Here is a 16,964-nt window from a genome sequence, read left to right as displayed (position 1 = left end):
AGATAGTGACTGACGCAGTATCACAGTGCTCTCAGATTGGTCAGATAGTGACAGACGCAGTATCACAGTGCTCTCAGATTGGTCAGATAGTGACAGACGCAGTATCACAGTGGTCACTGATTGGTCAGATAGTGACAGACGCAGTATCACAGTGCTCTCAGATTGGTCAGATAGTGACAGACGCAGTATCACAGTGCTCTCAGATTGGTCAGATAGTGACAGACGCAGTATCACAGTGGTCACTGATTGGTCAGATAGTGACAGACGCAGTATCACAGTGCTCTCAGATTGGTCAGATAGTGACAGACGCAGTATCACAGTGGTCACTGATTGGTCAGATAGTGACAGACGCAGTATCACAGTGCTCTCAGATTGGTCAGATAGTGACAGACGCAGTATCACAGTGCTCTCAGATTGGTCAGATAGTGACAGACGCAGTATCACAGTGGTCACTGATTGGTCAGATAGTGACAGACGCAGTATCACAGTGCTCTCAGATTGGTCAGATAGTGACAGACGCAGTATCACAGTGCTCTCAGATTGGTCAGATAGTGACAGACGCAGTATCACAGTGCTCTCAGATTGGTCAGATAGTGACAGACGCAGTATCACAGTGCTCTCAGATTGGTCAGATAGTGACAGACGCAGTATCACAGTGCTCTCAGATTGGTCAGATAGTGACAGACGCAGTATCACAGTGCTCTCAGATTGGTCAGGCATTGCCAAGGGGTTGGATCACTGTCAGAATCTACTCCCCATTGCCATTTCTACCAATAAAACTCTGCTAACTCAGCCAAAGTGCTTTCTCTGTGAAAAATCTTTATTTTTGTTGCCCTAACTTGCAGGGCACTACACAACTAGTTTATTTTTACCATTTATTTTTGTCATCTAATGTCTGAAGATGTATCTTGTGGCTCTGATCCCAGGAAATAGTTTAGCGGTTGATGTGAATGCAGCAGAACTCAGTATAATAGTCTGAGAATCAGACATGGCGGGAATTCAGTAGCAGATTCTTAATAACTCATCAATATTCTCCTAACACCTTCACTACAGACAGATGTATTAGGCTATAATTTAGATTGTAAAATACTCATGTGTCAAGTTTCCTGTTCAGTCTCAGATAACAATAGAGGACAGCATTGTAACAATAACAGTAACTTTATCTAACGTATAGTCTCTGGTTTTGCAGTGTCTCCTGACAGCCATCTAATTTCCTTTCTCTTTACATATTCATGGGTTCTAACCAGGCTGGGAGAAGGGTCCAGATCTCAGCATTTGCATGGCCACAATCACATCTAATCTCAGGAACATTAACTCCAGCGGCTCAGCTCGGCTCCGCTGCAGAATACAAACAATGCAGGTGAAGATTAATGAGAATGTTCCCATAAAAGCAAATGAGCCTGGAGATGCAAACAAACCAACAACAATTTATAAGGGAAGTAATAGACGCTGCTGGTTTATTGTTTATTATCTTCAAATCATTTCCCAAGTAAAAGATTTATTTATAAATGAAGACTTCCTCGCTGAGTTCCTAGAAGGCTGTTTACAATTAGACCTGTCCTGTGTATACACCAGCAATAAATCTCCCGTCATCACACGGGACTAACATCAACACAACTGCTCATGTATTAATGTTTTAGTGGTGCAAGCTTAGCAAAGAATGAATTCCTCCTCCTGGCGGGGGAGGCTTCCCTTCGATAAATCAGGTGCGGTAATAATGTAGCAGTTTTGCACGACTCCCTCCTCGTCACTAACCTCAGGTGGTGACATTGCGCTGGCGCAATATTTACTTACACGTTAGTGAGATCATCTAACTTAGGCTCACATAACTTTAGAAGCATACAGTAGACTTAACATTAACGGGCATTAGTGAAAATGATATGCAAAGCATATGCTAATTAGCTGTTATCATAAGCATACCCGTTCACTAAACTCTGTGAAGAATAATGCGGTAGAATAATGTGACTTTAATTAAGTCAGATCTAAACTTTGCGTACACTATGATGTATTACAAAGTGAATACCCACAATGCTAGATAATAGTTTATTCAACTAACTCTTATCTACATTGTAACATGTTAACCCCTTAGTAATACTTTTCCACAAAGGGGATAATGTATACCTCAAACTACACTATCTCCCCCCCCCCCTTTCTTGGCAATACCTTACTTACGCTATGGCAGGTAAGGAATTACTGATTCTACCCCCCTCCACGGGCCTCGTAACCCAAACTACCACCCCCCCTCGTAACCCAACTACTGATGAAGCGAGAGATACTCACAAAACGCGTTGCCCTGTGTCGGCATAGTTGTTCGGTTTGTGATCACTGAAGGCCACCGTACCTCTCAAAGGAAAAACACATTTGCAGGCCCTGCCACCGGACGTGGCAGCAAGGGAGTCCCCGCATGAGCTGTTACGACGGAGACGGATGCCGGAAGTGTTGTACTTGCATGTAAGTTCTGTAAACTTACTTGTTGTTCTAATAAATTACCTTTTACTCACCGAGCGTTTTCGCCCCTGTTTGGAGCATACCAGAGGGAGTGAACTGCTTTTACTAGGAACCCCCACATCAGCCCTGGGTACTATCCCTTGAAGTGGATTTATCCAAAATAAACCTTGACAAAATTGGCTCACACTTGTCCGTGTGAGTAAGATCTGGCATAGCCATTTTGATATATTCAATACCCATTCCCTGTGTGTATGCTTGTTCCACTCAGTGGATTACATACAGTATATAAAGTATTTATCTTACCTTTTCTTTTTATATGCGCTCACCATTTCGACAAGAAATCAAGTACAATAAATGGCAGACGAGGTTTAATACAGATAAATGTAAGGTTATGCATTTGGGAAACAAGAATAAACAGGCAATTTACAAATGAAACAGGGAGAAATTAGGAGAATCCTTGATGGAGAAGGATTTAGGAGTGCTTGTAGACAGTAGGCTTAACAATAGTGCCCAAAGTCAAGCAGTAGCTGCAAAGGCAAACAAGATTGTATCTTGCATTAAACGGGGAATGGATTTAAGGGAAGCAAACATTATTATGCCCTTTATAAAGCATTAGTAAGACCACATATGGAATAAGGAGTACAATTTTGGACACCAATCCTTAGAGAAGACATTATGGAACTAGAGAGAGTGCAGAGAAGATCCACCAGATTAATAAAGGGGATGGAGAGACTGGATAAATTATATTTGTTTGCATTTGAAAAGAGGCTTCTAAGATTATGGCCCCAGTGTTGACTGCTGCACGTGCGCCTGGCGTCCTGGCAGTGCGTGCACAGCTAAAAGACCCAATCTGCGGTCTGTAGAGAGCAATGGGAGGTGCGGGGGGTGTGGCTAAAATTGGGGGGTTATTGGTCTACACTACCTGCCTTCCATTTGGTCCAAACAATCTGTCCTGCCATTGGCTCCCCGCTTCATGAGTGCCCACAACAGAAACCACTGGGGCATGCCTGATAACATTTGAGTGTCTGGTGTGCGTCGCGCGCGTTGCTGTGACCACTGTGACCTGGGGGTTTTCTTCTTTGCCTTGCTCTGGATCAATATACTGTAAGTACAGATATAGGATACAGTATAGTCGTCTAAATTTAGCATAAATTGAAATTGGATTTCTGTTTTTTTTTCAACCTAATCTACTATGTAATTATGTAACTACCAAGTTACTATGTAACTCGTTGTAGGTTGCCAACCGCTAACTGACTACTTGGGCTACTAGGGTTTAATAGATAAAAAATGTATAAAAGTGAATTCAATTAACTTTGGTCATGTAATGTAGGGATAGGAGTAATGTACATTTCTATTGAAATAACACAGTGTTACCCTAGTGACAATTAAATAGCGCAACATTACCCTAACGACAACAAGACAATTAATAGATGTTGTTTTGCTTATTATTAGCCTAGTGAATACATTGTTAGAAAAGGGGAAATTATGTCCATTAATGCTGTAAGTGAGATCACATTATTTTTCTGGATTTAACTGAGTTTAGTGAATCTCCCTGTGTGTTACAGACATGTCTATCCCCTTCCCAACAATGAAACATCACTGAGGGGAGAGATATGTAATTGTAGCCCAATTCCATGAGAAGGTGGAAAGGAGGAATGGGAGTAAGAACAAGCGGAGGAATGGGAGTAAGAACAGGAGGAGGAATGGGTGTAAGAACAGGAAGAGGAACGGGAGTAAGAACAGGAGGAGGAATGAGAATAAGAATAGGAGGAGGAATGGGAGTAAGAACATGAGGAGGAATGTGAGTAAGAACAGGAGGAGAAATGGGAGTAAGAACATGAGGAGGAATGGGAGTAAGAACAGGAGGAGGAATGGGAGTAAGAACAGGAAGAGGAATGGGAGTAAGAACAGGAAGAGGAATGGGAGTAAGAACAGGAGGAGGAATGGGTGTAAGAACAGGAAGAGGAATGGGAGTAAGAACAGGAAGAGGAATGGGAGTAAGAACAGGAAGAGGAACGGGTGTAAGAACAGGAAGAGGAATGGGAGTAAGAACAGGAAGAGGAATGGGAGTAAGAACAGGAAGAGGAATGGGTGTAAGAACAGGAAGAGGAATGGGAGTAAGAACAGGAGGAGCAATGGGAGTAAGACCAGGAGGAGGAATGGGAGTAAGCACAGGAGGAGGAATGGGAGTAAGAACAGGAAGAGGAATGGGAGTAAGAACAGGAGGAGGAATGAGAATAAGAACAGCAGGAGGAATTGGAGCAAGAACAGGAGGAGGAATGGGAGTAAGAACAGGAGGAGGAATGGGTGTAAGAACAGGAAGAGGAATGGCAGTAAGAACAGGAAGAGGAATGGGAGTAAGAACAGGAGGAGCAATGGGAGTAAGAACAGGAGGAGGAATGGGAGTAAGAACAGGAGGCGGAATGGGAGTAAGAACAGGAGGAGGAAAGGGTGTAAGAACAGGAAGAGGAATGGGAGTAAGAACAGGAGGAGGAATGGGAGTAAGAACAGGAATAGGAATGGGAGTAAGAACAGGAGGAGGAATGAGAATAAGAACAGCAGGAGGAATTGGAGTAAGAACAGGAGGAGGAATGGGAGTAAGAACAGGAGGAGGAATGGGAGTAAGAACAGGAGGATGAATGGGAGTAAGAACAGGAAGAGGAATGGGAGTAAGAACAGGAAGAGGAGTGGGAGTAAGAACAGGGGGAGGAATTGGAGTAAGAACAGGAGGAGGAATTGGAGTAAGAACAGGAGGAGGAATGGGAGTAAGAAGAGTAGGAGGAATTGGAGTAAGAACAGGAAGAGGAATGGGAGTAAGAACGGGAGGAGGAATTGGAGTAAGAACAGGAGGAGGAATAGGAGTAAGAACAGGAAGAGGAATAGGAGTAAGAACAGGAAGAGGAATGGGAGTAAGAACAGGAGGAGGAATGGGAGTAAGAACAGGAGGAGGAATAGGAGAAGGAACAGGAGGAGGAATGGGAGTAAGAACAGGAGGAGGAATGGGAGTAAGAACAGGAGGAGGAATGGGAGTAAGAACAGGAAGAGGAATGGGAGTAAGAACAGGAAGAGGAATGGGAGTAAGAACAGGAGGAGGAATGGGAGTAAGAACAGGAGGAGGAATTGGAGTAAGAACAGGAGGAGGAATAGGAGTAAGAACAGGAAGAGGAATGGGAGTAAGAACAGGAAGAGGAATTGGAGTAAGAACAGGAGGAGGAATGGGAGTAAGAACAGGAGGAGGAATGGGAGAAAGAACAGGAGGAGGAATGGAAGGAGGCTGGGTTATTATCTTCTCTCAAGCTCGATATTTGGTTTATCATTTATTTGCTAAGCCTCTTTTAATTAGAAATAGGAACTCTTGGAAAGCAGCAGTAAATATTGTATCATTAATAATTTCAAACTGAGGCAGAAGTCACACAGCTATTGTATTCTTCTCTCTGAATCTTTAATGAATCCTTAGTTATATTTCCACATTTAATAACCTCTTAGTGACACATCAGGTTCCTTTGTTACATGTAATTACGCTCTACAGCCTTTAAATTACAACATTAAATTAAAAGTGAATTGGTTTTATGAAAACTAAGATTTCAATGTGCCTTCTTTTTTTGGTAAAGTATTTTTAAGAAATAAAATATCTCAATTTAAGTTGCATATTAACTTGAACTGTAGTCAAAAGTAAGAAACTCACTGGAGGAAAGTTGTTCTATGTGTGTGAATTGCACTTTACAACCACCTTCTATTTGTTTTCTCGGGATGTGTTGTCATGTTTCTCACTGGGAATAAATCATTGGATTGGTGTCAGTGTCCATTAATCTGATCCAACGAACATTTGCTGTACATTCTTATCCCTGAGCTCACATAAAAACCCCTTCTAATGATGAGCACATTACATCCTGGCAGAGTTCCACTAGGTCTTACCATTGATTTAAGAACTTTTTAATATCATCTTCCTCTTTGCATAGTGTAATATCTCTAATATCCATTAGCCCATGGATAGAATAAGTGTAGAATTGTCAGAGATTGGTTGTGTGAATGCAAAGCATTGAGGGAAATCATAGCACCTCCAGCCCCACAAGTGACATCATAAGAATTGCATTTTTGTATTTATATAAATCTAATTTTATTAGCTGTTTTTATGTTAATAAGATTGCAGCTACATTGTCTTCTCTTAACGAATCATGTCCTTACAGAGTTAGTGGATAGTAAAAAACAAAAATAAACTATGCGCTACTATCTAACTCCTACTTATAAATAAATAAAGGGCAGTGACTAAACCATAAATGTGCTGGATAAACCACAATACCAAGTGAATAAGTGATTATATAATAAATTATATCATAACCGTGTGGTTGATAAGGGCGTCTGCTGCTATAAACATTGGGGGTGGCTCAGCACCCCACACACTCTAAGAAATGGAAACAAAAAGAAAACAGCGCACAACGCCAAATAGTGAAGCAAGTAATAAAAATGTACTACAATATTTGAGGGGTATAAAATCTACGTACATCAATTTGAAAAATCATAAGCATTTAGTGTGTATCACACTCAGTTACCACTCCATGGTTGTAGACAGGGGAATCTGGTACTCAGCTTTCTCTACAGGAGCCTCTGTGGTGATTGTGGGGCACAGGATCCCTCATACACTTTTCATCCAGCAGGATGTTGCTTTCAATGAAATTCCTTAACAGCAGTCTGGCTCCACTGCAGGTTCAGGTACTCAGTGGAACCGAGTCTCAAGCGGCAATATGCCTCTTCCAGGGGCTTTTTTTCCCTTTTACAGTCCTTTGTTTCTCCTATGGAGATATCACCGTTTAGTCAGCTGCTGCAGTAGCCGGGCAGTTCAGAGCCGGTGGAGAGGCTCAGCAAACACTTCCGCAATTGCGTGCGCCTGCACAGCGTGCCACGATGCCGCTTAGTCACGTGATATGGCGGAGTGACGTCACAGTTCCCGTGGCAATGGTGAAGGAGCAGGAGAAAAGTCCCTTAGAGTCTCAAAAGCGGCGCATAAGCCGCTCAGTCAGCGCAATAACTCAAAAAATATTGGATTAAATGCAGATCCAGGGGATAATAAAACAATGTGGTGGCATAGGTTACATACATCCAACGCGTTTCGTACATCTAAGTACTTCTTCAGGGTATAATTTTTGGCCATTACCCAGAGGTTTAAATACCTCTCAGAGATGTCTCATTGGCCAGACTATTAAAGTTAGACCAATCATCTGAGCCATGGTCAAAGTGATAGGGAAGATATACTATTACTTTTAAAACAACAACTTTATTGACAAAATTTAAAAACTCAAATAGACAGTTAGCTCACCTCTAATCTAGCCTACCATAAATATAACATAAATATATAAAAACCAATATTGTGTTTCTTTTATTCCAGCATGGTTTTTATATATTTATGTTATATTTATGGTAGGCTAGATTAGAGGTGAGCTAACTGTCTATTTGTGTTTTTAAATTTTGTCAATAAAGTTGTTGTTTTAAAAGTAATAGTATATCTTCCCTATCACTTTGACCATGGCTCAGATGATTGGTCTAACTTTAATAGTCTGGCCAATGATACATCTCTGAGAGGTATTTAAACCTCTGGGTAATGGCCAAAAATTATTCCCTGAAGAAGTACTTAGATGTACGAAACGCGTTGGATGTATGTAACCTATGCCACCACATTGTTTTATTATCCCCTGGATCTGCATTTAATCCAATATTTTTTGAGTTATTGCGCTGACTGAGCGGCTTATGCGCCGCTTTTGAGACTCTAAGGGACTTTTCTCCTGCTCCTTCACCATTGCCACGGGAACTGTGACGTCACTCCGCCATATCACGTGACTAAGCGGCATCGTGGCACGCTGTGCAGGCGCACGCAATTGCGGAAGTGTTTGCTGAGCCTCTCCACCGGCTCTGAACTGCCCGGCTACTGCAGCAGCTGACTAAACGGTGATATCTCCATAGGAGAAACGAAGGACTGTAAAAAGGAAAAAAAGCCCCTGGAAGAGGCATATTGCCGCTTGAGACTCGGTTCCACTGAGTACCTGAACCTGCAGTGGAGCCAGACTGCTGTTAAGGAATTTCATTGAAAGCAACATCCTGCTGGATGAAAAGTGTATGAGGGATCCTGTGCCCCACAACCATGGAGTGGTAACTGAGTGTGATACACACTAAATGCTTATGATTTTTCAAATTGATGTACGTAGATTTTATACCCCTCAAATATTGTAGTACATTTTTATTACTTGCTTCACTATTTGGCGTTGTGCGCTGTTTTCTTTTTGTTTCCAGAGTTAGTGGATGCCAGCTGAAGCTTTGGACATACATTAGACTTATATTTGTATTTTGAATATCTCCGTACAGTAAATACACAGAGGAAAATTATATATATATATATATATATATATATATATATATATATATATATATATATATATATATATATATCTACAGGGTGAGGGATGGGCTCTAGTCACATTCCGAGATGCACTGTTTTTGAGTAAACCCCTTGCCTGTTTTAGTCAATGTAACATCGCTGGAAGAAGAGATCAGTGTATCTCGAAAGCTCGCACAAATAAAAGCAGTTCGTTGGCCATAGAACGGTATTGTCTATTCATTTTTGATTATTAAAGCTTGGCTAACACGGTACTGTGTAGGGAAAAGCAAAGACAGCGCCCTTAACAACACACACCCAAATTGCTGCAACTCTAACCCCACCCAGAAAAATGAAACACCCAGCACAGATGTCTAAACAATGAATTATAATTAATAAAAAGTGGTCAGGAACAAGTGGATGTACATATAGTATGAATGTATAAAAAATGCAAATTGCATGAAGGAATAAATGTGTGTAATAAAAAAAAAAAAAAAAAATATTGAAATTTTTTGTGTTTTGTGTTTTGGACTAAAAAAATGTTTTAATACAAAAATATGTGAAAAATGAAAAAAACAAAAAATCGTGTTAAAAATATGTCATGTGAAAAAACATGTGCAATAAACCACAATACTTAGTTGTCCATGAATGTCCTTTTAGAAGATTTATATTGTCTGGGCTGCTTTATTCTTGGGCTCACCAACCTCCCAACGATACCTATCAGAAAAAAAGAAAGTTTCCGCTGAGACGGATGAAACGCGTAGGGTCACGTGGTACAGGAACTACGGTGGTCGAGTTGGCCCAGACGCCAGAGTTAAGACGTCAGTGCAGGAGCTCCCTTTCTGTGACTGGTGATATCTTGTGTGCAGCCGTGCAGACCGGGAATTCCATCCGGGTGACGGAACGAGGTTGTAACGGTGACACCGGCAAACAGCTATGCAGATTCACTTAAGCAGCAATCGTATGAAGACGGAGAACAACTGTGGAACTTGGACGTCGGTCTGGTGCATGGGCTGGTCCCATAAAATGCTCATTTTTTATTGACAAAGTGTAAGTTGGCAATCGTCTGTTCAAGGCAAATTAAAACCTTTTTTATCTGATTTTACACATGGATCGGGCGCTTTTTCTCTTTCTTTTTTTTCTGATTATATATATATATGAGAGAGAGAGAGAGAGAGAGAGAGAAGATACTTTTCTCACAATGAAATATTACGTTTTTAAATATTTATGAAGATTTTACAGACCCTTCTGATGAATGCGCTATTTAATTTTGAAATCTGCACGGCTAAGGAGGATTCAGCTTGTGAATGAACATTCAAAATGATGTATATGATCTAAATACATGAGTATTATGGCAAAGGGAGTTATTTATCAAAGTCTTCAAAGTGAAAAACTGGTAAAAAAAAGAATTAACAACCCCAAGGTTGTTACTTTCAATTGAAATGTAATAAATACACCTAGTGCTTTTTCTTGCTCCAGTTTTATCCCAGTATTGCATCTGGGAGACTTTGATACATTTACCAAATAACTCCATACATAAACTCTCCGGTATTTATACTATTGCCCATTATGGAAATGGCAATCCATCTGCCTATTAATGATATGACAGTCGGTAGAGATTGTCAAGTAATTCATATCATTTTATCCTCATTTTGTTGCAGGACAAATGACCCCGGTGGCCTTTTCTTTAGAAGTGATTGGAAATTATATCCACTTCTTGTCATTAACAATATATCAAACTCAAATGAAGTGTTCTGACACAATACTTCAGGCCACAGTGTCCGGATGGGATCCAGAAGTGCTGTATACAGTATTCATCTGATTTGTTTAGTAAGTAACAGTTGAAGTATGTTCAAGTTTAACATCCATCACTTATTGCACTAACTCGCCTCTGAGGACCCTATTCCATATAATAATGGACCAGAAAACTGGCAATGATGCACTTGGGTTGAAGTTACTGTATTGTTAACTTTGCATTACTCCATACCTCAATATATTGGAAGGGGCCCCTGAGAGACAGAGGAATATATAAAAGTTCAAACTGGCAACAGACAACCTCTATATTAAAAGCGAACGCTAATAATCTAATTGAGCAACCTCAGTTAGCTGGTGTGGGTAACTCTTCCCTTACCTTGTAACAGGCTGTACTGCACAGCCAAAACGTCGGATCACTTGGGACAATAAAGCATTTTGCTTAAGTTCGTGTGTCCACTTCTTCCAACGGTAACTACTCCCAGCAAGGCACCACTAAAAAACTCATGAAACTTGGCTTCAAGCTAAAAGCTCAACAAAGTCATTTTTAAAATCAGGACCCATACAAATAGATCAGTGGTTTCAAACCTTTTTTTGGTGAAGGAACCCTATGTTAAATTTTGAAGCTCCTCAACCCTCTCTAATAGCGCGTCAGATATCAGATGCATTGTAAGGAACCCCAACCCTCTCTAATAGCGCGTCAGATATCAGATGCATTGTAAGGAACCCCAACCCTCTCTAATAGCGCGTCTGAGAGCAGATGCATTGTAAGGAACCCCAACCCTCTCTAAAGCGTGTCTGAGATCAGATGCATTGTTAGGAACCCCAACCCTCTCTAATAGCGCGTCTGAGAGCAGATGCATTGTAAGGAACCCTAATCCTCTCTAATTGCGCGTCTGAGATCAGATGCATTGTAAGGAACTCCAACCCTCTCTAATAGCGCGTCTGAGATCAGATGCATTGTTAGGAACCCCAACCCTATCTAATAGCGCGTCTGAGATCAGATGCATTGTAAGGAACCCCAACCCTCTCTAATAGCGCGTCTGTGATCAGATGCATTGTAAGGAATCCCAATCCTCTCTAATTGCGCTACTATAGAGAATAAAGTGATTTTGTGTGCAACTAGATAACCATCAAATAATATTCTTGGAATGAATAATACCCACTGTGAAAGTAAACACCACTTTAGTGATAATAATACAAAACCGTAGGTATATAATAGGAGCATGTGCTGTCGTCTGCTGGTGCTAATATTAGGGTGGCTCAAAACCCCTATACTACAGAAAAAATACAAGAAAAACAGCGCAATACGCAATAGTGAAGCATGTAAAGATAATAAAATTATATTTATATTGTAATAATTCTGTGTACATATAGGATTAAAAAACAAGCATTCCGTGTACCAAGACACGGGTTACCAAACACTGGAACAGGGCTGATGGAATCACTCTCTCTCCACCCACGGTATGGCAATCGTCCGCTTCTGGAACTGTGGGATGCACCTCAGGTAGGTGGGTGACCTCTCATATGATGACACCATTCGGCCTCCTTGGTGATTAGTCCCCTTGAGTTTGGTTCCTCCCCATGATGGCAACAGTCTCTTGTAGTGTGGAAACAACGTCCAAATTCGCAAGTGGGCACGGACCCCCCTTCCATTCCTCTAGTCAGTGTGCGTGCCGATCGAGGAAACAGCCCGCAAGTTGGGCATCAGAAGATGACGTCACAGTTGTCGACGTGATAGGTAAACACTAGGTACTGCTTACCATCTGGGCTCACCAGGTATACTGCATATACACAGCGATTCAGCAGTCTCACCTTCGACACGCCCAGCAATGACGATCGGAGCAAAAGAGATCTAGTTAATACGCTGGTTTGGAGTATAATATTTATTATCTTTACATGCTTCACTATTGCGTATTGTGCTGTTTTTCTTGTATTTTTTCTCTAATAGCGCATCTGAGAACAGATGCATTGTAAGGAACCCCAATCCTCTCTAATAGTGCGTCTGAGATCAGATTCATTGTAAGGAACCCCAACCCTCTCTAATAGTGCGTCTGAGATCAGATTCATTGTAAGGAACCCCAATCCTCTCTAATAGCGCGTCTGAGAACAGATGCATTGTAAATTCTTCTGTATTTGGTACAGTTTTCAAATTACCTGAAAACTGCAGAGAACCCTTTAGGGATGTCAAGAGAATCCCTGTTGAAAACACCGAAATAGATAGATGGACATCAGATTTAGGGCAAGATATCAACAAAAATTAAAATGCTTGCCTCTCTGCTTCATTTTTGGTTACAAATTGCTTCAAATCTAAGAAATCTAAGTGATAGATTGTCAAAATTCTTCCGTCTGGAGTAGATCGGTTCAAAACCACCTAAGATCTGGTGGATTTGGTGGTGCTAAAAAAGGAAACAATTTGATACATTCCATTATAATATATGTGGCAGGTAATTCATCCAATCACCAATTTGTATCAGTGCTTTTGGTTGATACATTGATGCAATTGGGTGCAATGTAAAAATGACTCTTTGCTCCAAAACAACCTTAATAGGTAATGAAACTCTCATCTCTATGAGAGAAATACAGACTGGTCCTGTGTGAGCCCTCAGAATAGACAAACCAAAGGAAGGTAGAAGTGATACCTTTAGTTCCTACATAACTCGTGGTTATAAAGAGTGCAAGCTCTCAGGACACACAGGTCCATTCTTCAGACAGAGGATGTGCCTAAAGAGAGTCTTTTTGGGCCTCAGATCTTATACTATTTTTAACCAGGAGTTCATTATTAAAGGTATCACTTCTACCTTCCTGGATGAGAGCAGCAATCTCTCATATGTCTCCTGACTGCAGAACGTGGAGAAATTAAAGCTCCAACTTTTCACAGAGGAAATCCTATTAGAAGTATTGTTGTAAAATCTGGTGCTGTTTATAACTACTGTATACCGGTTTAATTAACCCTTGTTTACAAATATTGTTCCATATACACACATATAATTGCTGTTGTGTTATGAGATTTGCTTGTTTAAAATACTGTAATAATCCTAAAAGCTCCCCAACCAGCAGCTGGACATCGTAGAAGAGAGAAGTGCAGCTCCATTCCCATTAGATTACAAGTTGTCTGACTGACTGCAGGATAACTGTTTCTCATTTCCGTGACTGGTCCAGCCATATCATAATCACAGGGTAAGGGATAAGAGATTTTCTTTCACTTGAGGTCAGGTTTTTCCTTTCTCCTTGTTCCATGTGAGCTGTTCTGCTGTTCAATAATTTAAGTGGGCACACAGTGATCATATTCAGGGGGACAGAGCATGAATCCACTTCTGTTTGTGTCTCTATAGAACATTTTGCATCTATACCCAGTGACCTTACAGTTGGTTTATTTGTAATGTAACCTCTTGTTCTCTTCAATGTGTAGCAGGTTCCTCTGGCACTGGGTGGGTTTATTCAGCAGTGCCATTTACCTGCAGATATCTGAGCACAGGAGACAGTGATAAACCAGCACTGGATGTCTCACTTATAATAAATAAATTCCTGAGGACCGGATAACACCAAAGAACTATAAGATAACCAAGTGGTACTTTCATGCAAAGTTCCCCCAAGTCATTTGTGCCACTCCTGGGCCCTATTTAATTGTAGCCCATCTACCCCTGCCCCTAAGTGAGATAGGGGTGGGTATGCCTTTTCCTGGCTACTCTGTGTGTTATGCTGCATACCTGTTGGTAATAGGAGGGCTGAGTGCTCCACGTTGGTCTGGGGAGAAACAAGACAGGAGGGACAGGTTACCTTGTTCTCAGTAGGTGCAGCGCCTCCAGCCAGCAGGAATCCTCTTTGGGGAGTGTCTGTAACTCTGACTCGTAACAAGCCAGATCTGGATACTGATAGGCCCTCACAGACAGGGTGTGTTCCAATCAATATCCACCCCTCAGATTGACATCCTCAGAAGTTGCTAGACCCGCCCTTGGGTACTGATTACATCATCAAAGGCTGTAACCCACACACAGGCCTACAGAAGGAATGAACCTTTCCACTGCCTGCACTAACAGGACTGACAGAGGAAAGGCCCAGGAAAAAGAAGTAGCTGCCGGGAGGCTAGGCTATATAATATTCTGGGAAGCTGCTTCCCAGAGATAGAGAAGGAAGCCTCTCAATTCATGTGAATTAAATTGAAATGTTCTGCAGCAGAATAAAAGATCTACAGAATATTGGATAAGAATCATCTTCTCTGTCCCTAACAATATCCCCCCAAATCAGACCAAGGCACCAACATGTTTGTGTATTAAATGTGAATCTATCTTAGACATCCCAGCAGCACAGGTGTGTGCTGGCCCCTTGTACTGTGCTTGTCGTGTTATGCTTGATACTACAGAATAATCAGCTAAAGGAAGGACACATGTTTTATTATAAGAGTAAATAAAGTACATCTGTTTGAGCCTCAGAGAAGCTGATAACAGATCTGACAGCTGGAGGCCTCGGAAGCACGCATATGTGAAAGGAAGATTTGCAGGAAGGGCGATGCTCAGTATTTAACCTTCAGATCAGAAATAACATTTAAAATAGTCACCTCCAAACAGTGACATTTTAATAAGATTCAAATTCATGCTGCTGAAATCTTTAGGAACATGTAAACCTTACTTCTGGTTGTCAAAGGAATATCAATTAGATGGAAAATAAATTAAAATGTCAAACTTGAAAATGTACCTAACGATGACATAATAAAATGTAAAGAAAGGAAGACAGCAATATTTGTATTATTCTGCACACTAACAATCTGTGTTTACTTCTTTATCTTAGTGCACATAAGGCAGAGTTTACTTGCTATCAATCATTGCTTTTAAGGTGCTTTTATAGAGAGATATTAGTGAACTTACTGGAGACATACAGTAAGGAAGAATTATTTTCTTAAAATATAGTTTTACTGTATGTAATGTTTCTTGTCAGAATGCATAATTCTAAGTGAAGCTAATACATAATCACTTGTATCTGATATCAGAATGTTATTCTCTGTATATTCGCTTCTTGGTTCCGTTAAATAACAAATGAAAGTTGATGTGATGAGTGACGATTGGGTCAGCACTGAGTGTGTCAGCACTGACTTGGCTAGCACGGAGTGGGTCAGCATGGAGTGGGTCAGCACAGAGTGGGTCAGCACGGAGTGGGTCAGCACAGAGTGGGTCAGCACTGACTTGGCTAGCACGGAGTGGGTCAGCACAGAGTGGGTCAGCACGGAGTGGGTCAGCACAGAGTGTGTCAGCACAGAGTGGGTCAGCACAGAGTGGGTCAGCACGGAGTGGGTCAGCACGGAGTGAGTCAGCACGGAGTGTGACCTTTCTCTGCCTCTCACACATTATACTCTATATAACTCACCACGCTGATATGTGCTAAGTGATGTTTGATCAAAACTCTCTGAATAAAGCGTCCAACTTATATCTTTTAAAAACCTTAATGTCAACATGTGTTTTCTTACTAATTACAACCTCAGCTGTGTCCCCACAGGGACTTGTTACAAGCTGTCACCACTTGCTGCAGGAAGTGAACCTGCGCCTGCAGACTGGCGTTGTGATGTTGCCCTCAGTGCCGCTCTTGTATTGTTGCAGGATGCGTTAGGTCCTTCAGAACAAAAATAATGTAATGGATACAAGAAATGTTAGTGGTTTCCACGTCAGGGCCACGTAATGCAAAGAATATAACAAGACAAGAGCTGTAAAAAAGAAAGTGACCCTGTGTGAGGATTCTGTCCCCTTAACCCTTACCCGCCCGTCTGGTCCCTGTGGCTCTCAAGAAGGGCAACCTAATGGTGGTACTCACGCGTGGCGCACGGGCACTGCGCGGGTTCCGCCGGTCTCCGATATTCCTGGGTCCAGGGTGCACTCTCTGGCCTCTGGCATTGACGCATGACGCATGACGCATGCACGGTGTGCAGTCTCCCCGGCGGTCTGCGGTCCCTGCCTCTTGTTCCCGCCCCCATCCTGACGTCAGAGCTACAGGGCGCAACAATACTCCGCGCTCCTCCTCGGTCTCCGCAGGTCCCGCCTCCAGTCTCCGCCCCCATAATGGCACGGGTGTCGTGGCGCGCACTGACGGCGTGCGACCGGGTCGCCAGCGTGATGCGTGGGTTGCGCGCGGCGTGCGCGCACTCTCTGACTCAGTCTCAATCGGCTGTGTAATAGGACGCACCTGCGCGATCCAGCAGCCTATCAAAGACGGCGGTTCTGCTTCCTGGATACCTCCAATTGGTGGGAGGTCCTTTAAATATGCTGTCTGAACTCTCATTCCTTGCCGAGCATAACTCCTGTTTGTGACATTGAACCTCACTGCATCCTGCCTGTCTGCCTCTTACCTTGCTGTCTGACCTTGCTTAGTACCTTGAACCTTGTGATACTCTCCTGCACTGGCCCTGGCTTTA

General features: G+C 42.0%; 1 pseudogene; it reads left to right on the top strand.

Annotated features, from left to right (window-relative positions):
- The first annotated feature begins 4,237 nt into the window (after positions 1 to 4,237).
- On the top strand, positions 4,238 to 5,787 carry LOC142498602 (uncharacterized; annotated as a pseudogene).
- The last annotated feature ends 11,177 nt before the right edge of the window (positions 5,788 to 16,964 follow it).

This window comes from Ascaphus truei, chromosome 7 (assembly GCF_040206685.1).
Source record: "Ascaphus truei isolate aAscTru1 chromosome 7, aAscTru1.hap1, whole genome shotgun sequence".
NCBI lineage: Eukaryota > Metazoa > Chordata > Amphibia > Anura > Ascaphidae > Ascaphus > Ascaphus truei.
The sequence above is the reverse complement of the archived record's forward strand: the minus strand, read 5'-3'. Positions and strand labels throughout refer to the sequence as shown.